General features: G+C 45.0%; 1 protein-coding gene across 2 annotated transcripts in view; it reads right to left on the bottom strand.

Moving 5' to 3' along the window:
* ell (elongation factor RNA polymerase II) overlaps window positions 1–18,380 on the bottom strand; it is a 145,702-nt gene that overhangs the window by 91,496 nt on the left and 35,826 nt on the right. The gene's annotated exons all lie outside the window — the stretch shown is intronic.

Genomic DNA, 18,380 nt, shown 5'->3' on the forward strand with positions numbered 1-18,380 from the left:
TTCAGCCAGAATCTCTTTTTAAAAGTTATCAGTCTCCACAGAGATCGTAAGAACGTACACATTTTGATCCAGTGACAGTGAAGGAACTGTGCTTTAGTTCCAAGTCAGGATGGTGTGTGACTTGAGGGGAACTTGCAAGATGGTAGTGTTCCCGTGCACCTGCTTCCCTTGGAAGTCACGGGTTCGAAAGGTGCTTCAAAGGAGCCTCGGTGAGTTGCTACCATGCAAGTTGTATTTACTACACACTGTTGCCACTGTGCATTAGTGGTGGAGGGAGTGAATATTTAAGGTGGTGGATGGCCTTCCAATCAAAAAGGCTGCTTTGTCTTGGATGGTGTCGAGCTTTGAGTGTTGTGGGGACTGCACTTATCCAGACAAAATGGACCATTTTCCATCACCCTCCTTGACTTGTGCCTTGTAGACAGTGGACAGACTTTGGGGAGATAGGTGGTGAATTACTCGTCAGAGAATTCCCAGGCCTCTGATCTGCTCTTGTAGCCACTATATTTGTTACAATAAAAAGTTTTATTGTAGCACAAAGCAAAATAGTTGTGGTTGTTGGAGGTCATTCATTCCAGTTCCAGGACACCACTGAGCTCCTCAGTCCCAACCACCTTCGGCTGCTTCATCAATGACCTTCCTTCCAACATAAGGTCAGAAGTGAGGATGTTCGCTGATGATTGAATAATGTTCAGCACCATTCACGACGCCTCAGATACTGAAGCAGTCCAAGTTCAAATGCAGCAAGACCTGGACAATATCCAGACTTGGGCTGACAACTGGTAAGTAACATTCCACACAAATGCCAGACAATGACCAACTCCAGCAAGGGAAAATCTAACCATTGCCCCTTGACATTCATTTTTTAAAAATTCCTCTCTGGCCATGGGGGAGGTGCCAGAGGGCTGGAGAACAGCTAATGTGGTTCCACTATTTAAGAAGGATTGTGGAGGGGAGCTAGGGAACTCCAGGCCAGTGAGTTTCACGTCAGTGGTAGGGAAACTATTGGAGAAAATTCTGAAGGAGAGAATCTATCTCCACTTGGAGAGGCAAGGTTTGATCAGGGATAGTCAGCATGGCTTTGTCAGAGGGAGGTCATACCTAACAAATTTGATTGAATTTTTTGAGGAGGTGACCAGGTGTGTAGATGAGGGTAGTGCAGTTGATGTAGTTTATATGGATTTCAGCAAAGCCTTTGACAAGGTCCCACATGGGAGACTTATAAAGAAGGCAAATGTACATGGGATACAGGGTAATTTGATAAGGTGGATTCAAAATTGGCTTAGTTGTAGGAGACAGAGGGTGATGACAGAAGGCTGCTTTAGTGGCTGGAAGCCCAGTGGCGTACCACAGGGATCTGTGCTGGGTCCCCTATTATTCGTCATTTATATAAACGACATAGATGACTATGTGGGGGATAGGATTAGTAAGTTTGCGGATGACACAAAGATTGGCCGGGTGGTTAACAGTGAGGTTGAGTGTCTTGGGCTACAGGAAGATATAGATGGGATGGTCAAATGGGCAGGTAAGTGGCAGATGGAATTTAACCCTGAAAAGTGTGAGGTGATACAGTTTGGAAGGAGTAATTTGACAAGGAAGTATTCAATGAACGACATGACACTAGGAAGTTCTGAGGAACAAAGGGACCTTGGCGTGTGTCCATAGATCTCTGAAGGCGGAATGGCATGTTAGTGGGGTGGTGAAAAAGGCATATGGGACACTTGCCTTTATCAATCGAGGCATAGATTACAAAAGTAGGGAGGTCATGTTGGAGTTGTATAGAACCCTGGTGAGGCCACAGCTGGAGTACTGTGTGCAGTTCTGGTCACCTCATTATAGGAAGGATGTGATTGCACTGGAGGGGGTGCAGAGGAGATTCACCAGGATGTTGCCTGGGATGAAACTTTTAAGTTATGAAGAGAGGTTGGATAGACTTGGGTTGTTTTCGTTGGAGCAGAGAAGACTGAGGGGAGACCTGGTCGATATGTACAAGATTATGAGAGGCATGGACAGGGTGGATAGGGAGCAGCTGTTCCCCATAGTTGAAGGGTCAGTCACAAGGGGGCACAAGTTCAAGGTGAGGGGCAGGAGGTTTCGGGGGGGGATGTGAGGAAAAGCTTTTTTACCTAGAGGGTGGTGATGGTCTGGAATGCGCTGCCTGGGAGGGTGGTGGAGGCGGGTTGCCTCACATCCTTTAAAAAGTACCTGGATGAGCACTTGGCACGTCATAACATTCAAGGATATGGGCCAAGTGCTGGTAAATGGGATTAGGTAGGTAGGTCAGGTGTTTCTCACATGTTTCTGTGATCCAATGGCAGTACCATCACTGAATCCGCCACTATCAACATCCTGTAGGATGCCATTGACCAGAAACTGAACTAAAACTAGCCATATAAATATTATAGCTATAAGAGGTCAGATGCTAGGAATCCTGCTGCGAGTAACTCACCTTCTGAGTCCCCAAAGCCTGTCCACTATCTACAAGGCACAGGTCAGGAGTGTGGTGGAATACTCTCTACTTAGCCGAATGAGTGCAGCTCCAACAACACTCAGGAAGTTTGACACTATCCAGGACAAAGCAGCCCGCTTGATTGGCAGCCCACCCACAAACATTCACTCCCTCCACCGCTGGCGCACAATGGCAGCAGTGTGTACCATGTACAAGATGCACAGCAGCAACTCACCAAGGCTCCTTTGGCAGCACCTTCCAAACCCATGGCCACTACCATCTAGAAGGACAAGGACAGCAGACACATGGGAACATCACCACCTGGAAGCTCCCCTCCAAGCCACACACCATCTTCGCTTAGAAATACATTGCCATTCCTTCACTGCTGCTGGGTCAAAATCCTGGAACTCTCTCCCTACCAGCACTGTGGGAGTACTACACCACATGGGCTGCAGCAGTTCAAGAAGGCAGCTCACCACCACCTTCTCAAAGGCAATTAGGGATGGGTAATAAATGCTGGCCTAGACAGTGATGCCCACATCCCATGAATGAATAAAAAAATGCCTGGTCCAGTTCAGGTTCTGGTTAATGGTAACCCCCAGGATGTTGATACTGGCGAATTCAGCAATGGTAATGCCACTGAATGTCATGAGATGATGGTTAGATTCTCTCTTATTGGAGATAGTCATTGCCTGGCACTTGTATGGGGCGAATGTTACTTCCACTTATTAGCAATAGCCTGAATGTTCTCCTGGTCTTGCTGCATATGGACACGGATTGCTTCAGTATCTGAGGAGTTGTGAATTATACTGAACATTATACAATCATCCACAAACATCCCCACTTCTGACCTTATGATGGAGAGGAGGTCATTGATGAAGCGGTGGAGGATGGTTGGGCCCATGACACTACCCTGAAGAACTTCTGCAGCAATGTCCTGTGACTGAGATGTTTGGCCTCCAACAACAATTTTCCTTTGTGCTAGATATGACTCCAACCAGTGGAGAGCTTTTCGCCTCATTCCCATTAACTTCAATTTTCCTAGGGTTCCTTGATACCACACTGGGTTAAATGCTGCCTTGACATCAAAGGCACTCATTCTCACCTCACCTTGAGTTCAACTCTTTTCTCCATGCTTGGGCCAAGGTTGTAATGAGATCAGAAAGAAAGAGCCCTGGTGAATCCCAAATAGAGCATCGGTGAGCAGGTTATTACCGTCTAACTGCTACTTGATAGCACTGTTGACGACACCTTCCATTACTTTGCTGATGACCTCGAGTAGGCTGATGGAGAATAATCGGCTGGATTGGATTTGTCCTGCTTTTCGTGGACATGGTGTACCTGGTCAGTTTTCCATATTGCCGGGTAGATGCCAGTGTTGTAGCTTTACTGGAACAGCTTGGATAGGGATGCACCTAGTTCTAAGCACAACTCTTCAGTTATTCTGCTAGGATGTTGCAAGGGCCCATAGACATTGCAGTATCCAGTGCCTTCAGCTATTTCTTGATATCACATGAAGTGAATCACATTGGCTGAAGTCTAGCACCTGTGATGCTGTATACCTCAGGAGGAGGCCTAGATGAATCATCCACTCAGCACTTCTGGCTGAAGATGGTTGCAAATGCTTCAACCTCATCTTCTGCGCTGACGTGCTGGGCTCCCCCATCATTGAAAATGGAGATATTTGTGGAACATCCTCCTCTTGTTAGTTGTTTAATTGTCCACCGCCACTCACGACTGGGTGTAGAGGACTGCAAAGCTTTGATCTGATTGTTGATTGTGGGATTGCTTAGCTCTACCTATCACAATCTGCTTCTGCTGCTTGGCATGCAAGTAGCCCTGTGTTGTATCTTCACTGGCACCTCATTTTTAGGTATGCCTGGTTCTGTTCCTGGTATGCTCTCCTGCGCTCTTTATTGAATCAGGATTGATCGCTTAGCTTGATGGCAATGGTGAGTCAGGTGTGTACCAGCCCATCAGATTACAGATTGTAGTTGAATATAGTTCTGCTGCTGATGGCCCACAATGTCTCATGGATGCTCAGTTTTGCGCTCCCAGATCTGTTCTGAATCTATCTCATTTCGCACGGTGGCAACGCCAAACAACAAGATGGAGACTATCCACAATATGAAGACAGGACTTTGTCTCCTCAAGGGCTGTGTGGTAGTTACTCCTACCAATACTGTTATGGACAGATGCATCTGCAACAGGTAGATTGGTGAGGACAAGGTCAAATAGGTTTTTCCCTCTTGTTGGTTCCCTTACCACCTGCTGCAGACCCAGTCCGGCATATTTGACTTTCAGGACTAGGCCAGCTCGGTCAGTAGTGGTGCTTCCAAGCCACTCTTGGTGATGGACATTGAAGTCCAGCCCCCCCACCCCCAACCAATCCACCGCCGCCACCACCACCACCACCCAGAGGACATTCTGTGCCCTTGCAACCCTCAGTGTTTCTTCCAAGTGGTGTTTAACATGGAGGAGTACTGATTCACAGCTGAGGGAAGGTGTTACGTGGTAATTTTTTAACAGGATGTTTCCTTGCCCATAATTGACTTGATACCATGTGGCTTCATGAGGTCCCATCCACTTCCAACCCGCACCAAAATACATACACAAGAAAACAAATCCATTGCTCTTAAAGGGGTGTAATGATAAACCAGCAACTACAGGCCAGTCAGTTTAACCTCAACCTTGGGGAAGCTTCTGGAAACAACAATTTGGGAAAAAATTATTTTGAGTAAACGTAGGTTAAGGAAAGCCAGCATGGATTTCTTAAGGGCAAATTATGTTTAATTAACTTGCTTGAGTTTTTTAATGAGGTAGCAGAGAGGGCTGATGAGGGTAATGCTGTTGATGAGGTGTACATGGGCTTCCAGATGGCATTTGGTAAAGTGCCACACAACAAAGTTAGAGCTCATGGAATAAAAGGGACGGTATTGACATGAATACAAATTTGACTGAGTGACAGGAAATAAAGAGTAGTGGTGAATAGTTGTTTTTCAGGCTGAAGGTAGGTCTATAGTGGAGTTCCCCAAGGATCAGTGTTAGGACCCTAGTCCTTCCAGAGATATATTAATTACTTAGACCGTGGTGTACAGGACACAATTTCAAAATTTGCATATGATACAAAACTTGGAAGTATTGTGAATTGTGAGGATAGTGTAGATCATTAAAAGGGCATAGACAAGTTGGTGGAATGGGTGAACAAGTGGCAGTTGAAATTTAATGCAGGGAAGTGTGAAGTGATTCATTTTGATGTTAAAAATGCAGAAAGGCAACGTAAAATAAAGGGCACAATTCTAAAGGGAGTGCAGGAGCAGAGGAACCTGGGTGTATATGTGCATAAATCATTGAAGGTGACAGGGCAGACATCATGGTGAATAAAGCATACAGGATCCTGTACTTTATCAATAGAGGCGTGGAGTACAAAAGCAAGGAAGTTATATTAAACCTGTATACAACACTGATTCGACCTCAACTGGAGTGCTGCATCCAGTTCTGGGCACCACACTTTAGGATGTGAAGGCATTAGAGAGAGTGCAAAAAAGATTCACAAGAATGGTTCCAGGGATGAAGAACTTCAGTTACGTAGATAGATTGGAGAAGTTGGGACTGTTTTCCTTGGAGAAGACAGGGATCAGAGGAGATTTGATTGAGGTATTCAAAATGATGAGGGATCTGGGCAGGGTAGATAGGCAGACACTTCCCAATGGTGGAAGGACTGAGAACCACAGGGCACAGATTTAAGGTAAAAGAAGCAACAGCAACATAAGGAAAATCCTTTTCATGCAGCGAAAGGTTAGGATTTGGAATGCATCATCTGAGAGCGTGGTGGAGGCAGGTTCAATCGAGTCATCAAAGGAGAAATTGGGTCATCATCTGAAAAGGAAGAATCTACAGGTGCATGGGGAGAAGGCGGCGAGTGGCACCAGGTGAACTGCTCCTTCAGAGAGCTACACTCATTCACTCAGCTGGACCGGCACAGGCATGATATGCCAAATAGCTTTCATCAATGCTACAGGTTTGCGTTGTGTTAGCTCTGACATTATCATGCTGAATGAAATATCTTTCCAGAAAGATTTTATAATGCGCTTAAAAAGACTTAAAAAATTAAATCCACCAAATTATCAAGTTTCAAAAAATGTCCTGGAACTCCCTACTAATGGCAATGAAGCAGAACTTTTTCCACATCGAGTATAAGAGCTCAGGAAGGCCCACCAGCATCTTCTCTGGGACACTAGGGATAAGCAATATTTATTTAGTGCTTTACCCAATCTTTCAAAAGTCTCAAGTCACCTTTATGCACAATTAAGTGCAATGACCATGGTATGTAGACAAACACAACGGCCATTCTGCACAGATCAACATAGGACAAGAAGCAATGAGATGTGTGACCAGTTAATTGTTTATTCATTCATGTGATGTGGGCATCACTGACAAGGCCAGGCACTTATTGCCCATTCCTAATTGTCCTCGAAAAGCTGCTGGTGAAATATTTTCTTGAACCATGGCAGTCTGAGTCTTGAAGGTACTCCCACAGGGCGAGGGAGTCCCTATTTTTGGTGGTGTTAGTTAAGGGGAGACTGCTGGTTAGGATACAATGGATGCTCTGCTTTTCTTCCAATAGTGACATAGGGTCTTTAACAATCATTTGAACCAGAACAGACAAAACAGGTCTTAATTTTTACCCCATCCATTACCCCTATCATCTCCGCCTCTACCTGTATTTTGTCAGCTTCCTCTTCCTTAGTACGCAACAATACATTGGACTCATGGAGTAGTGAAGCCTTGTTTTGTGCCTTTAAGCATATATCACCCTACTTGTCTTTAATAGGGCCCATTCCATCTCTTACTACCCGCTTACTATTTACATGACAGCAGATGATCTTCAGGTTCCTTTTTGTTGTCTGTCATTCTATTCTCACATTCTCTCTTTGCCAGTCTTATTTTCCTGGTCACTTCCCCTCTCAATCTATTGTGTCTGTCATGGTTCTCGCTTGGAAGAATTCACCTTTTATTTTAATTCTTTGATGGGATGTGGGCATCACTGACTAGGCCAGCATTTGTTTTGCTCCTCACTAATTACCCTCAAGAAGGTGGTGGTGAGCAGCCTTCTTGAACCCCTGCAGTCCATGAGGTGTAGGTACACCCACAGTGCTGTTAGGAAGGGAGTTCCAGGATTTTGACCCAGCGAGAGTAAAGGAACGGGGATATAGTTTCAGATCAGCATGGTCTGTGGCCTGGAGGGGAACTTCCAGGTGGCGGTGTCCCCATGCATCAGCTGCACTTGTCCTTCTAGTTGGTAGAGGTTGTGGGTTTGGAAGGTGCTGTCGACGGGGCATTCATCTTGGTAGATGGTACACACTGCTGCCACTGTGCATAATATTGTGCAATCATCTGTGTACATCCCCACTTCTGACCTTATGTTGGAGGGAAGGTCACTGATGAAGCAGCTGAAGATGATTGGGCCTAGGACACTGCCCTGAGGAACTCCTGTAGTGATGTCCTGGGAATGAGATGACTGACTTCCAACAACCTCAACCATCTTCTTCTGTGCTAGGTATGACTCCAACCAATGGAAAGTTTTCTCCCCAATTCCCATTGACAACAGTTGTGCTAGGGCTACTTGATGTCACACTCGGTCAAATGCTGCCTTGATGTCAAGGGCAATCACTCTCACCTCACGAGTTCAGCTCCTTTATCCATGCTTGGACTAAGGCTGTGATGAGGTCTGGAGCTGAGTGGCCCTGGCAGAGCCCAAGCTGAGCATAAGTGAGCAGGTTATTGCTGAGTAAGTGCTGCTTGGTAGCACTGTCAACAACCCCTTCCATCACTTTACTGATGATCGAGAGTAGACTGATGGGGCGGTAATTGGCCTGGTTGGATTTGTTCTGCTTTTTGTAAACAGGGCATGTCTGGGCAGTTTTCCACATTGCCGGGAAGATGCCAGTGTTGTACCTGTACTGGAACAGCTTGGCTAAGGGCGTAGCTAGTTCTGGAGCACAAGTCTTCAGTGCTATTGCTGGGATGTTGTAACGGCCCATAGCCTTTGCAGCATCCTGTACCTTCAGCCGTTTCTTGATATCACATGGAGTGAATCGAAGAGGCTGAAGACTGCTGTGATGCTGGGGGCCTCAGGAGACGACCAAGATGGATCATCCACTCAGCGTTTCTGGCTGAAGATTGTAGCAAATGCTTCAGCCTCATCTTTCACACTGATGTGCTGGGCTCCCCCATCATTGAGGATGGGGATATTTGTGGAGCCTTTTCCTCCAGTTATTTGTTTAATTGTTCACTACCATTCACGACTCGAGGTGGCGGGATTGCACAGCTTAGATCTGGTCCATTGGTTGTGGGATCACTTAGCTCTGTCCATCACTTGCTGCGTATGCCGTTTGGCTCGCAAGTAGTCCTGTGTTGCAACCTCAAGGTTGACACCTCATTTTTAGGTATGCCTGGTGCTGCTCCTGGTATGCCAGCCTGCACTCTTCATTGAACCAGGGTTGATCCCCTGGCTTGGTAGTAATGGAGGAGTGGGGGATATGTCGGGTATGTCTTTTAGGACTCAGTCAGCTCGGTCATTAGTGGTGCTACCGAGCCACTCTTGGTGATCCCCAATCTAGAGTACATTCTGTCCCACAGCCTCTCGCAGAGCTTCCTCCAAGAGGTGTTCAACATGGTGTATTACTGATTCATCAGCTGGGGAGGGGGGAGGGTGGCGGTAGGTGGTGATCAGGTGGTTTTCTTGCCCATGTTTGGCCTGATGCCATGAGACCTCAGGTGGTTCAGAGTCGATTTTGAGAGCTCACAGGGAAACTCCCCCCCTGAATGTATACAACTGTGTTGCCACCTCTTGTGGGTCTGTCCTGTTGGTGGGACAGGAGATACACTTCATTGCAATATTTAAACCAGATGAATTTTGATAAACGTGTCCACACAGCAGCCAGGGATGGAGATGTCTGGGACGTTGTTTGTACGGTATGAAATCGTGAGTATGACCATGTCAGGCGGGTGCCTGACTAGTCTGTGGGACAGCTCTCATATAAGCATTATAAACTTTTTTTTGTTTCAAGGTATTCTCTACTTCCTTGTCATCCTAGGAGCTTTGGTTTTATTTCCCTACATTTCACCCTTGTTGGAATGTATCAAGACTATACCAGAAGCATCTCTTCCTGAAAGATAACTCATTGTTCTGTTACAGATTTTCCTGTCAGTCTTTAGTTCCATTTTACCTTGGCTGGATCCCTTCTCATCCCATTGAAATTAGCCCAGTTCCAATTTAGACGTTCTACTTTAGATGGTTCCTTGCTCTTCTGCATTACTAGTCTAAAGCTAATGATACTATCGCATTTTTCCAAACTGTCATCTGACATCTTACCTTTGAAAGATTGGGCAAAGGAGACTAAATTAACTCTTAGCTTCCAAATTCAATCAGTAAATTTACTGAAAATAGAACTGTACGGTGATGTTATGATGCATAATCCACCAGAACCACATACACAATCCAGGTGCCCTGCCAACAGGAAATTGGATGCTAGTGTAAAAACTGAATTGTTTTCTATAATCCCTCTCCAACATACAGCTGAGCCACTCAGGAAAGCCCAAAGACTATGTCAGGCCTCATTACAGTCAGTGAAAACATCATCAAATGCATCAGCCAGCCAGGGGACATTTCACATAGAGATCCTAATGCAAATTATTCTGTAACTGTCCTTTTTTTCCTTTCTCAGCACTTAACAGCTACAAGAAAAAGGACCCACTAAACAGGAAAATAGATAAAACACAGAACAACAGCTCCGCTCAGGGATACAGCACATGTCAAAACAACATATCGATGCTCTCACGCTCAAAGCCTTGATGGCACACGAGCTGAATTCCAGAGTAGAGATGAGAGTTGCTGCCTTTGACGTCAAGGCAGCTTTTAAGTGAGTATGGCACCAAAGAGTTCTAGCATATCTGGGATCAAAGGGGGTCAAAGGAAAAATGCTCCAGTGGTGGAGTCAATTCCTCAGGGAAGCATCCTTCACCCAACCTTCATTTGTTTTACCCTCCTTCCAACTTAAGGTCAGAAGTTTTCTGATGATCCCCCAGCATTCAGCTGTATTCACAAGTGCTTTGAAAATGAGGCAGTTTATGCCAGGCTCCAGCAGGAGCTGGATAACATCAAAGCTTACAGACAATCCAACAAGTGGCAGGTAACATTTACGCCATGTAAATGCCAGGTAATGACAATGTCAAACAAGAGGAAGCCATCTACACCTGAGCTAGTTACTTACACCTGAGCTAGTTACTCTGCTCAAAGTGGTTTACCTCCTGAACCCACAATGTCTCTCCATCATCTACAAGGTTCAACTCAGGAGTTTGATAGAACGCTTGCACTTGCCTGGATTCCTGCACACAAAAACCACTCAAGGAGCTCAACACCATCACCACCAAAAGTGTGCACTTATTGGACATGGTTTGGTTAAGGGGAGGTCATGTCTGACCAATTTGATTGAATTTTTCGAAGAGGTGACCAGGTGTGTAGATAAGGGCAATGCATTTGACGTAGTCTACTTAGGCTTCAGCAAGGCTTTTGATAAGGTCCCGCATGGGAGACTGATAACGAAGGTAAGAGCCCATGGGATCCAAGGCAATTTGGCAAATTGGATCCAGAATTGGCTGAGTGGCAGGAAGCAGAGGGTGATGGTCAAGGGGTGTTTTTGTGACTGGATGCCTGTCTCCAGTGGGGTTCCACAGGGACCAGTGGTGGGTCCCTTGCTGTTTGTGGTATATATAAACAATTAGACTTGAATGTAGGAGGGTTGATCAGTAAGTTCACGGATGACACAAAAATTGGTGGGATGGTAAATAGTGAGGAGGATAGCCTTAGATTACAGGAGGATATAGACGGGCTGGTCAGATGGGCTGATCAGTGGCAAATGGAATTTAATCCGCATAAGTGTGAGGTGATGCACTTGGGCAGGACAAACAAGGCACAGGAATACACGATGAATGGTAGGACCCTGGGAAGTACCAAGGATCAGAGGGACATTGGTGTGCATGTCCACCGGTCCCTTAGATAAAGTGATCAAGGCGGCATATGGGATACTTGCCTTCATTAGCCGAGACATAGAATATAAGAGCATGGAGGTTGTGCTGGAACTGTATAAAACGCTTGTTAGGTCACAGCTAGAGTATTGCGTGCAATTCTGGAATCCGCATTATAGGAAGGATGTGATTGCGCTAGAGAGAGTGCAGAGGAGATTTACCAGGGTGTTGCCTGGGCTGGAGAGTTTTAGTTACGAGGAGAGACTGGATAGACTGGTGTTATTTTCCCTGGACGAGAGGAAATTGAGGGGCGGAGGTGATTGAGGTGTATAAAATTATGAGGGGCATAGATGGAGTAGACAGGAAGGAACTTTTCCCCTTGGTGGAGGGATCAATACCCAGGGGGCATAGGTTTAAGGTAAGGGGCAGGAGGTTTAGAGGGGATGTGAGGAAGGATTTTTTCACCTAGAGGGTGGTGGGAATCTGGAGCTCACTGCCTGAAAGGGTGGTAGAGGCAGATACCCTCATAATATTTAAGAAGTATTTGGAGGTGCACTTGCGAAGCCATGGCATACAAGGCTATGGGCCTAGTGCTGGAAAATGGGGTAGAATAGTTAGGTACTTGTTTGACCGGCGTAGACTCGATGGGCCGAAGGGCCTTTTTCAGTGCTGTAGACCTCTATGACCACTGCCACTAAACTGAATATTCACCCCCTCTACCAGCCTTGCACTGTAGCTGCAAAATGTACAATACACTGCAAAAACTCAGTGTTATGTCAACAGTTCCTCCCCTTGTATCCTACGCCACTGAGAAGGCGGAGAGCAGCTATGTTGTGGGAATACCATCACCACTAAGAACCCCTCCAAATCAAACAGCATCCTGACTTGGACAAGTGTCACTTTTCCCTCATCACAAATGGGTCTATATCCTGAAATCCCAACCTAAACACCATTTTGGGAGCGCCATCACCATGCTTCAGAAGATCAAAGCACAGGCTCACCACAATCTTGTCACAGCAGCATTATTTATTTGGGGATACACTCCACCACCATGCATTGTCAGGGGTCTCTTGAATGGAGAATGCATTATTTTGGCTAAGGAAGCATGACTCACATCTCAGAATCCAAAGAATGAGAGAATGTTGCATCGGCTAGAACCACGTTTTGAATAAGTCATTAAACCAAGGACCCATCGGCATTTTCAGACAGCTCCGGCAGACATGGAATACATCATGGCAGTATTCAGAGAGAAGCAAGGAATTCTCCCAGAGCCCTGCCAACATTCTTCCCTTGAACAACATCAAAAGGAACTGCTCACTCATTGCATTGTTATTTGCAGTATCTAGCTGCGTGCAACATGATTGTGGCATTTGACTACATAAGTTAATTGTACTTCATAATAATTAATTGTGTGAAGCACTTGGGACATTTCTAAGAGATGTGATACAGTGCTGTATAGAAGTATCATCCTTTAGTCAGCCTGTTTCTAATGTTAATTTCTCAATGAAGGTGGCTGCGGGCAATTAGGAGCTAAAAGACACTTGGGTTGGATGTCTTGCCTTTAAAGCCTAGGTTTGCTGGATGAGTTCAGGGTTTACCTTGGACAGTGTTCACCTTTCCTGAAGGCACTGACTTCAGTAAGAGTCACTCTCCACTAATCACCAAAGTTACTTTTGTGAACCGCAATGATGGGCGATGCAGGAAATTCATCCTCAAACAACATCGCAGCAAGGCCTATTCTGGCTTCAGGCAGCATGCATAAATGTGCAACGTGCAGCAGGAGTTACTGGATGGTAATCTGGAACAGGAACCCAAGATGATTTCAACTAATCAAACCCAAAGTGCTCTGATCTGTGTAGCTTAATGCTGCACAAAATGCTATATTCCATAGTTATGCAATAGGGCTGCCTGTCGTTTTAACAATTAACTTGGAAAAAAAGGGCAAAAGCTGTGACTGACACTGTACAGTGAATCACATTTGCACCATTAAGTGTAGAATGTACAAAATCTTTTAGTTGTAAAAAGGGTTAATGCTGCTGACTCATACATCAAAACTGAGAGCTACAGCTTATGAAGACCAGAAGAGGCACTTGTTTCAGTCTATGAATAGCTTTATGTTCAAGTTTCAGATTTCTATAAAAGAGCCCGATAGGATTTTCATAAGAGAACAGAAACCCAGGCCAGTCCATCTGTTTCAATCAGTGCAAGGCCATTGGTGTGTGCTTATTACGCACGTATCTCCATAGTACTGTGGCAATCAATCTGACTCAGAGCCGCTCCATCACTGCACAATTGCGCTTCTTTCCAAATTCACCTTTCCTAATTCTTAGTCACAGTTTTGAGAGTACACATTTAAAATTACCAGAGGCTTGCAAGAGCTAGTAATGGGAAATATTGTCAAGCACACTGTAAAACCTGGCACAGTGGTGGAGGGAAAAGGGAGGGGAGGGATGGTGCAGGGTAAGGGGGAAAAGAGAAAGACCAGATGGTCAACAAGTAAATTGATGAAAAAAAACATGATGAATACATGCTCAAACAGTTAGGAAAGTCACTACAAAAGAAGCAAGGCTGACAATTTAAATCAGCATTTCCAATTTTGTAGATGTAACTGGGGGATGGGGAGGGCATGGTGGGCTGGAAAAATCTGTAGCAAGAATGGATTTCTTACTAATTTAATCTCAGTTGCTGCTAGGGTGCATTTATTGAGGAAGTGTTTTGTTATATCAACCGTCAGCCCATATTGCATAATGCAAAGTTCAATACCACAATTTCAATAAACAATAGTTAACCTTTGAAGGAGATATTAGGGACTCTCTCTGGGGTGATTCCCCATGGGAAGGGGTTTTGTTGATGGCTTGGTGATGCAGCTTCTGCATGCTAGCAGGATGAATACACGTTCCAGCCTTGATCTGTGCTGAGTTAGCTGAGCTCAGACAAGCTCCCTATAAATTCTTGACGATGTCACTGGATTAGAATCATAGGAAGTTTAAGGCATAGAAAGAGGCCACTTGACCCATCTTGTCTGCACTGGCTGAAAAACGTGTCACCCAACATAATCCCATTTGGTCCATAGCTTTGCAGGTTCTGACACTTGAGGTGCATATCCAGACACCTTTCAATGAGTTGAGGGTTCTGCTTCTACTATGCTTTCAGGCAGTGAGTTCCAGACCCCATCACCATGTGACTGAAAAAGCTTTTCCTCATCTTCCCTCTAATCTGTCTATCAAATCCATTACCCCTAGTCACTGACCCATCTGCTAAAGTAAATAGGCTCTTCCCATCCACTCTATCCAGGCCCCTCACAATTTTGTACATCTCAATCAAATCTTCCCTCAGCCTCCCATGTTCAAAGGAAAACAAACACAGCCTATCCAATCTTTCCTCAAAGCTGCAATTTTCCAGTCCTGGCAACATCCTAGTAAATCTCCTTTGTCCTCTCTCTAATGCAATTACATCCTTTCTGTAATGAGGTGACCAGAACTGCACACAGCACTTACATTGTGGCCTAACTAATGTCATATATAGTCCCAGCATAACCTCCTTGCTCTTGTATTCTGTGCCTCAGCTAACAAATGAAAGGATTCCAAATGCTTTGTTAACCACCTTATCAACCTGTCCTGCTACCTCCAGGGATCTGTGGACATTCACGCCAAGGTCTCTCATTTCCTCTACTCCTCTAAGTATCCTCATATTTATTGTGTAATCCTTTGCCTTTTTTGACCTCCCTATATGCATCACCTCTCACTTCTCTAGGTTGAATTCCATTTCCCACTTTTCTGCCCTACTAACCAGTCCATTGATATCTTCCTGCAGTCTACAGAAATCCTCTTTGCTAGCAACAGTGCGGCCAATTTTTGTGTCGTCTGCAAGCTTCTTGATTATTCCCCCTACATTTACGTCCAATTCATTGATATATAGCACAAGAAGCAGGGGACCTCGTATTGAACCCTGCGGAACCCCACTGGAAATATTGATCAACAATTCCCCTTTGATTCCTGCCACTGAGCCAATGTCACATCCAGTTAGAGGAAAGACAAAAAAACAGCCAACGATGGTCCCTAGTAAAAATGCTTGTTTCATCAACATTCAGATAATCTTTTTTTTCCAGTGATGTTGGTTGAGGGATAAATATTGGCTCCAGGACACAAGGAAAACTCCACTCCTCTTCTTCGAATAGTGCCATGCGATCTCTTACATCAACCTCAGAGGACCTATGCAGCCCTGGTTTAATGTCTCACCCGAAAAATGGGATCTCTTACATTGCAGCACTTTTGCATCTTGTAGATGGTACACACTGCTGCTATTGTTCGTCAGTGGTAGAGGGAATGAGTGTTTATGGATGGGGTGCCAATCAAGTGGGCTGCTTTGTCCTGGACGGTGTCAAGCTTCTTGAGTATTGTAGGAGCTGCACTCATCCAGACAAGTGGAGAGTATTCCATTCCTGACTTGTGCCTTCTAGATGGTGGGCAGGCTTTGGGGAGTCGGGAGGTGAGTTACTCACTACAAAATTCCCAGCCTCTGACTTGCTCTTGTAGCCACAGTATTTATATATGCTAGCCCAGTTCAGTTTCTGGTCAATGGTAACCCACAGGATGTTGATAGCGGGGGATTCAGCAATGGTAATGCCATTTAATGTCAAGGGACAATGGTTAGATTCTCTCTTGTTGGAGACGGACATTGCCTGACACTTGTTTGGGGTGAATGTTACTAGTCACTTGTCAGCCCAAGGTCTTGCTGCATTTGGACATGGACTGCTTCAATATCTGAGGAGTCGCGAATGGTGCTGAATATCGTGCAATTATCAGTGAACCTTTCCACTTCTGACCTTATGATGGAAGAAAGGTCATTGTTGAAGCAGCTAAAGGTGGTTGGGCCTAGGACACTACCCTGAGGAACTCCTGCAGTGATGTCCTGGAACAGAGATGATTGACCTCCAACAACCATCTTCCTTTGTGCTAGGTATGACTCCAACCAGTGGAGTTTTCCCCCGATCCCCATTGACTCCAGTTTTGCTAAGGCTCCTTGATGCCACACTCAGTCAAATGCTGCCTTGACGTCAAAAGCCATCACTCTCACCTCACCAGTTCTGCGCTTTTGTCCACATTTGAACTGAGGCTGTAATGAGGTCAGGAGCTGAGTGACCCTGGTGGAACCCAAAGTGAGTATCAGTGAGCAACTCTGTACTGTACAATATCCCATGGACTGTTAGTATGTTTTTATTTATTAACCATTTTCCTGAAGGGACAGCCTATGTTTTTTTTCATTCAATTCTTTTATGGGATGTGAGCATTGCTGGCAAGGCCAGAATTTGTTGCCCATCCCTAATTGCCCTTGAACTGAGTGGTTTGAAAGACCAAGTCAGGGCTGCAGATTTCCTACACTAAAGGGACACTAGTCTACCAGATGGGTTTTTACACAATCGATGATAGTTGTCATGGTCACCATTACTGAGTCTAGCTTTCAATTCCAGATTTATTAATTGAATTTAAATTCCACCAGCTGCCTTGTCCCTGAAGCATTCACCTAGGTCTCTGGATTACTAAACCAGTGACATGACCACTACGCCTCTTTCTCCCCCAGTTATGGGCTCGAGTCTCTGGAGTGGGAATCAAACCCATACCCTGAGCCAGACTTGCATTTATGCATCACCTTATTACATCACTCAAACATCACCAAGCACCTTATCTACAAGTAATTACTTTGAAATGTAGTGACTCTTGGGCAGTCAAACACTGCAGCCATTTGGCACACAAGAAGGTTCCACAAACAACACTGTGATGAGTAACAATGGACACTGGGAGAACTTTCTGCTGCTCTTCAAATTATTCTATGGAATCTTTAGCATTTACCTGAATCGCCAGAGTACAGAATCTGCTACAATGCAGTAGCCCCTCAGTACTTCATCATAAGCAAGCATGCTGAGCTAAGTCAACAGTTAGTTCAACTTTATGGATCGTGGTCAGGTGCTTGACTGGTCTGTGCTGTGTTAGCTGATTCCAGCCAGGGTGGTATTAGGGTGTTGAGTTGGCTAACTGACCCTCAGTCACAAAGTGTAAACTTGCCAAAAGCTCCTAACTGGTAAGCAGCAACCCTGGCAGAAGATACAGGCACAAAGATAATTCAAAAAGTTAACGTAATATTAGCCTTAATCTCAAAGCGGCTATGATACAAAGTTGGGGAAGTGATGTTTCAGCTGGACGGAGCTCTGGTTAAACCCCACTTGGAGTAACTTCAATTCCAGGCAGTGTAGCTGAGGAAGAATTGGAGTTATAAGGGGGTGCCACAAAGATTCATAAGTGTGATACCAGGGCTAAAAGAGTTAAATTATGAGTGCCAACTGAATAGACTAGACTTATAATCCTTTGAATATAGAAGATAAAGTAACTAGCCATAGTCCACAAAGGACCACAGGCATCTCTCTCCATTGGAGGGGGACAATTGGTTATATATAGCTTGAGGGGCACCACTCCACAAGCTTGGAACAAGGCAAGGAGGCAGGCCTCCATGAACTACCACAGCTGGTACGGGGATTGAACCCACGCCACTGGCATCACACTCTAGCCATCTAACCAAATTAACTAAGCCAACCCCCACCAGGTGTAATCTAATCAGATGCTTAAGTTGATTAAAGGATTGGATATTTTAGATAGAGAGAAACTATTTCCTCTGGTTGGAGAGTCCAGGCAGAGGGCATATCCTTAAAATTAGGGCCAGACAATTCAAGGGTGAAAATAGGATGCACTTCTTCACACAAAAGGTAGTGAAAATCTGGGGACACTCTCCCTCAAGTCAAGTAAAAGATTAAAAACTGAGATTGATCAATTTTTTTTTAGGGGAGAGTATTAAGGGTTAAGAACCAAGATAGGTAAGGTAGATGGTGTTAAGGTACAGATCAGCAATA

The sequence above is a fragment of the Cetorhinus maximus genome, chromosome 13, assembly GCF_964194155.1.
Source record: "Cetorhinus maximus chromosome 13, sCetMax3.hap1.1, whole genome shotgun sequence".
Classification (NCBI taxonomy): domain Eukaryota; kingdom Metazoa; phylum Chordata; class Chondrichthyes; order Lamniformes; family Cetorhinidae; genus Cetorhinus; species Cetorhinus maximus.